We start from the raw sequence: 9,768 nt of genomic DNA on the forward strand, positions 1-9,768 counted from the left end.
AAGCATTCCATGACATCGTCACGGAAACTACACTTGGCAACTGTGCAGGCTTTAGACTAACAGTTTCCCTCACAATTACATTGGCCTTGTATCTCCTTCGAGAACAATCACTTATTTAGCACCAGACTTAGACCAGGCGCTGGGCTGGTTGCCTTGGATATGTCACCTTAAGATGTTAGTCAGTCTCCTTGAAGCACAGGGGCTTTTGCCCTTTGCCAAAATGTCATGAGGAGTTTGCAGAAAAAGTATCTGGACAGCACTTTACTGTGATGGATGAAAAGCCATCACATACCCTGAAATGGGGCTGTGCCTCTCTAGTTTTTAGGGTAAAACCCAAACCAGGTTGGCTATTTTCAAGGCACCAACATTTTCTAGCATTTCTATTGCTCAGGTTTGATGGGTTTGTTCTTCATACTTTCTAACAGACACACACTGCAGTCTCGCAGGAAAACTGCTAGAACGGTTTTTTGTTTTCTCACGTCTTTTGTTTTCTCCAACCATCCTTCTATGTAGCCATCCCCTGTCAGCTTAAAGAGCCCCTCTAGAGGAAGGATTCTGATGGGATTCATCCATCATCAGCCTTTCCTTCTCCCAGGAGCGTGCAGACGTCTGTCCCCAGTGCTAAGGTGCAGAGTGGGGGATAGGGGGACTTTGTGGGTGGGAGGGGGTCACAGAGGGACCTCACCAGAGGTGAAGGAGGCAGAGGAAAGAACATGGACTTTAGAGTCAGACAGATTTGGATTCTGGCCCCAGTACTTAGCATCCCCCGAGACCTGCCATCATCAGAAAGATGTGATTAAATTTGGTAACATAAATCCTTTAATCTCTCTCTACCCAATTTTTCATGGAATTTTTACTCAATCTCTTACTGGTACAAATAAGTAAGATGATTAAGTGAATCTAAAACCTGAACATATTTTAAGTATATTTTTAAAAATATTTCTTAAAATGTTTAAAATATTTTAAAATATATTTTAAATATTTTCAGGAAGAGTATATGTTAAAAGCTTGTAAAGTAAATGCATTCTCCCATTCAAAGAAAATGTTTAAACTATCCCCTCATTATCAGAAAAATGCTTGAACTTTGTCACTGAATTATGGACTTCAAGCCATTTTTTAAAATTGCAGAGAAAAAAAATAAATAAATAAAATTGCAGAGGAAGAGGTTAAGAACAAGCATACCAGGGAAAACAAGCATACTTTCAAAAAAATTTTTTTAATTCAAGTAATAAAAGTTTAAAGACAATATGTCTTTCCCTGATGTTGCTGTACCGTTTCAACTTCACATTCTGTGATTAGCTTTTGCTTCGCCTTGTTGAACCAGTTGAAAGTTTCACGTTACTGATCATGGTTTATGCAGGTGGAAAGGCTGCCTGGAGGTGAGAGGTTAATTAACATGGGAAGAGCTGGGGCGTTTCTCCTTCCCCAACTTAACCTGCACCCCATCACCTCCTCCTTCGTCTCGGCCAGTTCCAAAGGGAAAAAGGAAGAAGTAGTGGATCTTAAGACCACATTCTTCAAGACCATGAATGTCTGATAAAGACTATGGATTCTGTGCCCCCCACCCATGTGCATCAAACACCACGTGTCATATAATTCCCAGGGGTCCCAGACCTATGGAGGGCAGCCCTGGGTAGAGGCAACTGCAGGTGGTTCCATCGTCTTCCCAGGATCTGTCCCCAGTCACTCCACATCCTCCCTTTTTCTTTTTTGGGGTTGTTGTTATTTAGTGACATGTTATTTAGCCGGCCAGGCTCCTCTGTCCATGGGATTTTCCAGGCAAGAATACTGGAGTGGGTTGCCATTTCCTCCTCCAGGGGATCTTCCTGACCCAGGGATTGAACCCTGGTCTCCTGCACTGCAGGCAGATTCTTTACTGACTGAGCTACCAGGGAAGCCCTTAGAATATATTATTCTAAATGTTTATTAATATTTATTAATTTTATTTATAAATAAATTTATTTGTTTATAAATAAAATATTTACTAATATTCTCCTTATAGCATGTGTGCCACTATATTGAGCACCATTGTTAATATCATTGCAGGTCTTGGTTGGGGCAAAATAGTTTTAAGGGCTCAAAAAAAAATGGCAGTTTATCTGAACAATATACACGACACCACAAGCCATGCAACATCTACACATCCTCTTTTTTCAGAATAACATATTCTAAACAGCTACTGTGTCAGGAAATCAGGACTTCCCTGGTGGCCCAGCAGTTAAGACATTAACCTTCCATGGCAGGGGGCGTGGGTTTAATCTGTGGTCATTGGGATTTTCCACATGGTGCAGTGAAAAAAAAGGTTAGCACCTTAAAAAGCTAATGTGTCAGGAAATTGATAGGCTTCAGAGACTAATTGTTGGCTTCCTTTTTGGATTTTATCCATAGACACAAACTTCAATTTGGAGGTTTTCTTCAGGGGGTAAAAAGTGATACTGGTTAATATGAAACTTTTTTTATTAATATATTTTAAGCTTTTCCCTCCCTAGCTGCTAAATTAAAGCTATTGCTTCATTCTGCTCTACAAATAAAGGAGACTATTTGATACCGTTCTGTAAAATTGGTTATGTTCTTATTTGAAGTTTCAGGGATTTGGGGCATAGAAATTGCATGAATGAACATTTCATTGACCTTTTTCCCACTGTCAGTTCCCTTTAAACTCAAATGAGAAGACTCTTCAGTTGTCCCTAAAGAAATGTAAAGGAAATAAACCTTTAAACATGTATTATTTATAAATCCACTGCAGCAAAACATCTTCAATAATTTAATGATCCCATATGCTTGGCTTTGTTTTTTTTTTAAACTGTCATTAAACACTCACGTGTTTAATATCCCTAGTCAGTAGCATTTCAAATCCACCCCACTTGACATTTCCCAGACAAGAAAAATAAAATAGCAAGAAGGGCAGTATTCAAATTAAATGGTCATTTTAGACCACAGAGAAACTTTAAATAAATAGCTCATAAGAGAGGCTCAAATGAACCGTACAACGCCCACATTTTGTCCATGTTAATTTTAAGAAATAGAGAAAGCCTTAGAACCTGGGCTGGGGTCAAGCAGTAAAAGTAGGAAGCTCATTGCAATGTTCCGACATTGAAAAATGATGATGGCTCTCTCTCAATCACGAGGCTAAGCCCTGTATCGTCTCTGTTTTGTTTTAATCCACACGGCATTCCGCAGAGGTGAGACCCAGTTTTGTTAAGGGAGGATGCTGGCACTCAAGACAGTCCGTCGTACCAGCCGCATGGCTGAGTTAGGATTCCAATCTAGGTCCGTCTAAATCTAGAAGTAATGCTTTCACCTTAAAACTACACTCCAGTGCTTTTAGATTCATGAATACTTTATAAATCTGATGTATTTTTAGAGGGTTGTTACTGAAATGGGCCACGGTTAGCACTAACTTTGTTATTATTCCCAGTGCATCCCTCATGTGAGCTGGGAAGGTCAAGGCTAATTTGTGCAGGGAGTTGAAATGATGGACACAGGACCAGACATGAGTGAAAGCCCAGGGGATTGCCCTGCCTAGGGCTCAGGTGAGCTCCCTACCCCAGGAGTGTGGGGTTACAGCCACGTCCATGTTTGGGGGTGCTGTTGCTGGCTGTGCTGTGAACATCACTAAGTACCACATTCTTCCAGCCAGAGTGACTCCTGCCCAGGACCCTGGGAATTTTGTAACTTCCCCAGACTTTTCACTGCACTAAATGGGCAGCAATGATCTCTGGGTCTAACACAGGAGAAAGAAATGTGATTAAATCATAAATGCCCCCAAAGGAAGAATCAGTTCAAAGTAACCACTGTCCTAGGGGCCAGCAGTTATGGTAATAGAATGTATTCCACTACAGCTGACCCAGCTCTGTGATTAGAAAGAGAAATTAGTATTAGTTTCCCAGGGGCTGCCATAAGAAATTACCATGAACTAGGTGGCTTCATATAACAGAGTTTTTCTTTCATAATTCCCGAGGCCAGCAATCCAAAGTCAAGATATGGGCAGGAAGGACCACACTTCCGCTGAAGGCTTGAGGGGAGGATCCATCCTCTCCTCTTCCAGTTTCTGGAGGCTCCAGGTATTCCTTGGCTTGTGGCAGCATCACTCCCCTCTCTGCATCTATCATTACATGGTCTTTTCCTGTCTGACTGTGCCATCTCCTTTTGATCTCTTGTAAAGAAAGTGGTCATACAATTTAGATCCTACTGGGCAATCCAGGCTAAACTCTTCTCCAAATCCTTCACTTTAATCACATCTTGTAAAGACTTTCTCAAAAAAAGTCACATTTCAGATGAATGGATGAAGAAGATGTGGTCCATGCATACAAGGGAATACCATTCAGCCATAAAAAGGATGAAGTAATGCCATTTGTAGCAACATGGACGTAACTAGAGATTATCATAATAAATGAAGCAATTCAGACAAAGACAAGTACCATGCAATATTACTTATATGTGGAATCTAAAATATGATACGAATGAACCTATCTACGAAATGGAAAGAGAAAACGGACAGAGAGAAGTCTTATGGTTACAAGGGGAAAGTGGGTTGGGAGAGGAATGGAGTGGGAGGTTTGGATTAGCAGATGCAAAGTTTTATGCAGAGTATGGATAAACAACAAGGTCCTACTGTATAGACCAGGGAACTATATTCATTATCCTGTGATAAACTGTAATGGAAAAGAATATATATATATGTATATACATATATATCTATATAACTGAATCACTTTGCTGTACAAGAGAAATTGATACAACATTGAAAATCTACTATTCTTTAATAAAAATAAATAAATGTCCAAGAAGTTTTCAGATTAATGATTTATAGCTAACAAGAAAAAAAAACCCCACCAAAGACAGTCAGACAGTTGCATTCACAGATACGGGGGTCAGGACATGGACACATTGTGTACCCCACTACAGCATCTCACAGGGTTGTGATGAGGATCTAATCAGAAATTGTATGTAATAGCAGCTACTGACGTACCATAGGGGCAACACACATTCATTTTCTTCTTTCATATAGCAACATTTCCATGTGTTCAACAGACCTGGGGGAGCAGTGGGAAGACCCAGGAAGCAAGAGTGCTTTTTCCCATAGTGATACAGGTTTCTTGTTCTTTCAAAGAAGAAAACCTGAAAAGTCACTTAGATGACGGTTCCTGATGTACGTGCATGCTAAGTGCATGCTAAGTCGCTTCATCGGGTCCAATTCTTTGCAGCCTTACGGACTGCAGCCTGCCAGGCTCCTCTGTCGTCATTCTCAAATGTCCAAGCGCCTCAGAATCCAGGTGGGAAGACAGTCTTCAATGGTCGGACTCTGGCCTCATCCTCAGAAATTCTGATCCACAGGCCTGGGGTTGGGCCCAGAAGCTGCATCTTTAAAAAGCTCCCAAGCTGATCCCAATGCAGGTGGTCAGCCCCACCCCACTGAGGAAGTCCTCTGGAGAGCTGCCCGAAGGTTCCCACACAGCCCATCCACAGAGCGCATCTCTGATATTATAGAGTCAGACGTTTCTGGGACAGACACGTCCCAGCAAATTTGTATGTCACATAGCAAAGACCTTAGAGATATTCTGAAGTTGCCATACAGGCCCTGTGCTGGAGGTGAAAAAAAAAAAAGGCTCATTTAACTTCAGGGTTGACCAAGACCTACTATGTTCTGGGCACAGTGACAGATACTGAAATATACCTGTAGAAAATACATATTTATTTTTTCAAGTACCCATGGCACATTTACCAAAACTGACCTCTTATTATGTCTCAGCTGGTAAAGAATCTGCCTGCAATGCAGGAGACCTGGGTTTGATCCCTGGGTTGGAAAGATCCCCTGGAGAAAGGAACAGCTACCCACTCCGGTATTCTGGCCTGGAGAATTCCATGGACTGTATAGTCCAAGGAGTTGCAAAGAGTCGGACACGACTGAGTGATTTTAAATGTAAAATGACCTCTTATTAGGAACCTAAAGCATCTCAACAAGTAACAATATACACCATACAGAAGATTCTCTGTCCACGAAAAAGCAAAATGGAATATCATCGATTCCAAGATAGTTCCCTCATCGTCCCTTTCTGGCAGGTGTTAACCGTTATCTCAGTCTTTTATTTTTTTTAGGCTTGGGGGCAGGTGAAACCAATAAGGAACAGAGCTCTTAATGCTCCGGTGTCACCAGCTGGAGCATAACTGAGATCGTCTTAATCCCAGGTCCCGATGGCACAGTGACGCCTGCCCCCAGCCAAGCAGAGGGCAGCGTGCCCCCCAGGCCTGTCACCCCGGCTGCCGTCAGTGCCCCTTTGGGAGCTCGGCCACCCCGGGCACTCCTGCTGCTTTGCTGAGCTCAACTGCCTTCCCCAAAGCCATAGCGGATCTGGGTCTGAGATCCTGGGAGATGGCTGGAGGGATGGGGCAGGGAGACCGGGGCCGGGCAGGGGGTGCCCAAAGAGCCTTCCCCTCTGCCCATGGCCCCCAGCAAAGCCTCCACCTGCAAAGCCTGGCGCCTTCTATTCTGGAGCCCCCACAGCAGAACTCCCCCCTCTTCGTCACCCCAAAAAGGCAGAGGCCCCAGTGCCCATCTGTGGCTGGGAAAGCTGGGGCAGACGGAGGCTGCCAGGAGACTCGTGTCCAGAGGCAGCCGTGTGAAGAGACTGAAAGGGATGAGCAGGAGGAGGGGGCATCCATGGCAGACACCGAAGTCCTCTCAGGGTGGACAGCAGGCCCCTGCCAGCTCACTCACTATGCCAGCTCACAGATGAACTCTTCAGTTCAGTCGCTCAGTCGTGTTTGACTCTCTGTGACCCCATGGACTGCAGCACGCCAGGCTTCCCTGTCCATCACCAACTCCCAGAGTTTACTCAAACTCATGTCCTTGGAGTCGGTGATGCCATCCAACCATCTCATCCTCTGTCGTCCCCTTCTCCTCCTGCCTTCAATCTTTCCCAGCATCAGGGTCTTTTCCAATGAGTTGGTTCTTCACATCAGGTGGCCAAAGGATTGGAGTTTCCACTTCAGCATCAGTCCTTGCAATGAACATTCAGGACTTTGAATATTCAGGATTCCAATGAATATTCAGAACTCTTAAAGGAGATCAAACCTGTGGGAAAGGAAGTGGACTGTGGCCCAAAAGAGGATATCAAGGCAGCGTGCTAGAGGCTACCAGGAGGGATCAAGAGAACTACTGACACTCACCACTGGCCCCCTTTGCGGGGAGTCCCTGGTGGAGTGGTTTTACCTGTCCAGGCTGCCGTTTCTTCCTTAAGACGAGGTGCACAGCCAGATGGCCGCAAGGCCATGCCCAGCGCTCAGCTGCATCCAGCAGAGACAAGAGCAGATACTCGGTGGTAACCTAGCGTGTCAGTGTTGTTATTAAATAGCCTAAAGAAGTAGCCTACTATTAGAAGGCATCAGAGCACCACTCTATCAATTCCACTTCTTCCCTTCCCTGGTGGCTCAGACGGTAAAGAATCTGCCAGCAAGGCGGTTCGATCCCTGGGTTGGGAAGATCCCCTGGAGAAGGGAATGGCTACCCACTCCAGTATTCTTGCCTGGAGAATCCCAGGGACAGAGGAGCCTGGTGGGCTACAGTTTATGGGGTCACCCTAACGATTTACACTCTTCCCTAAACGTTACCTGGAGAGGGAATGATACCGGAGACTTATGAATGATGAGCTGTGTGAGTCGGTCATGCAACAGAGCTGCCAAGGGTCACATCTAGAATGAGACCTTCCAAAAATGTAAGGAAATTAAACGAGCAGTATTAGAGGTGTATTATTATCGGGCTTAACCATTCCCAAAGCCCCCACCCCACCATGGCCTCGCAGGTTCTAAAAATCATAAGAGCACACTTTCTATCAGTTGGTAACATCCAGATGCCCAGAAAAGCTAAAAATACACACACACACACTGAAACAAATCAACCACCAAAGTGTATCCCTTATCTGGCTCTGCCTTTTTTTAATGTCTCAGAGCAGCCACCTTAAATCCTGAATTTTATCATTTAATCCAAACACTCTCTTGAGACGTATATTAAATCATGGTAAAGTTAATAACATTTCTCGAGAAAATACATTAAATAAGTCTGCTGGGGCCATAATAAAGTTGCATGCAGATTGCATGACTACTTCTCACTTTGTGTAGTTTGAAAATTTCAGTTTCAAAGGCTGGAAACATTACAGAGGTGCTAGAATTTTCTCTGGAAAATTCACCAAATATCTCTCAAAGTGTCTTCAAGTTTGACTAATTTTGATTACATAACACTTAGATGGATAATTTCAACAGTGAAAAATGAGCTCCCTCCAAACTCCCATAAGGAAGTAGTTAGTGTTGATATTTGAAGAAAGAAATCTTTTTTTCCATCAGAGGACTACAATATACGTTGTATGATTTTAAGTTTCCGAGTATTATGGTTGACTTATATATATATCTTTCTCCCTTTGTTTCTGTCAGCTTTTTCATTTATTTTTGTGCTCTGTTACCAGATTCTTATATGTTTTTATCTGTTAGATCTCCACGATGGATGGGCCAGTTTCTCTTTCTTATATTTCCTTCTTTATCTCTGGTAAAATTTTGTTTTAAAATCTATTTTGTCTGATGATAATATATCCACTCAAGTTGTATTTTGGTTGTTGTTTGCAGAGTATATCTTTTCTATCTTTTGCTTTCAACCCATTTGTATCTCTGAATCTAAAATGCATCTCTTACAGACAGCACAGGTTGGATCATGCTCTTTTTTATCCAGGCTGACACTTTCTGCCTTTTGATTGGATTATTTAATCCACTTAGACCTCATGTTGTTATTGGTGTTACATCTGTCATTTGCTTTTTTGTTTCCATCATGTCCTTCATTGTTGTATTTTATATTAAGTGAATTTTTCTAACGTCACACTTAATTCCCTTTAATGATTTTTAAGCTCTATTTTAAATTTATTTTCCTAGTGGTTGATTTAGAGCTTATAATATACAATTTAACATGTCCTATCCTATTCAGATTTTTACTAATGTAATTCTAGTGATACAGAAACATTACTTCCATGTAAGCCTTGTCTTGTTGGCCCCACCCTTCTGAAGCAGACTTTCTGTTACATTAAGCTAGGTGAGGAGCAGACACTCAGAAATCTTTCTGTTTTTACCTCATGTGCACCCCTCCGTTCAGAAGCGTCCAGTGCCTCCAGTTCCTGGCCTTTATGGGGCCCTGCCAAGCCCACCGACAAGGACTTTCTCCACTGCTGGCTTGGGTTTCATTAACTCAGTTATCACCCATCTGTCTCTCTTCTAGTTTCTAAAATGTTGTCCTTTTCTTCCATCATCTTTGCTTATGAGCTTATATAATTTTCAACCCCCTTTGGCATTTTAATGGAGTTTCAGTTGGATGAGAGGCATATTTTAACCCACCACTAGAGGCCTGTGTCCCATAACTCTTGAGGAGAGACCCCTGCGCCCCAGCAGACTTCCTCCTTCACCTTGGCCATCAGAACCAAGTCACCCACCCAACCCTAAACCCATCACTGCAAGGAAGGTGGAACTGATTAGTGATTCAGAACCTAATCCAAGATGGGTGTTTGAGATCACAGCCATCCACCTTCAAGAACCTTAATTAGGGCTTGGAAACACCAACTTCAAAACACTGACCCAAACCAGAAGACAACCTCTTAAAGGCTGCAGTCATGTTTCATAACTCTGCCTTTAGCTGTGAGCGTGGGTGTTTATTTGACTGGGAATGGTCTAATGTGTAAGTACAGTGTCTGGCGATTACATTCATGCATAAACCAGTGAGATGGTAAAGGCAAG

Source organism: Dama dama, chromosome 32, assembly GCF_033118175.1.
Source record: "Dama dama isolate Ldn47 chromosome 32, ASM3311817v1, whole genome shotgun sequence".
NCBI lineage: Eukaryota > Metazoa > Chordata > Mammalia > Artiodactyla > Cervidae > Dama > Dama dama.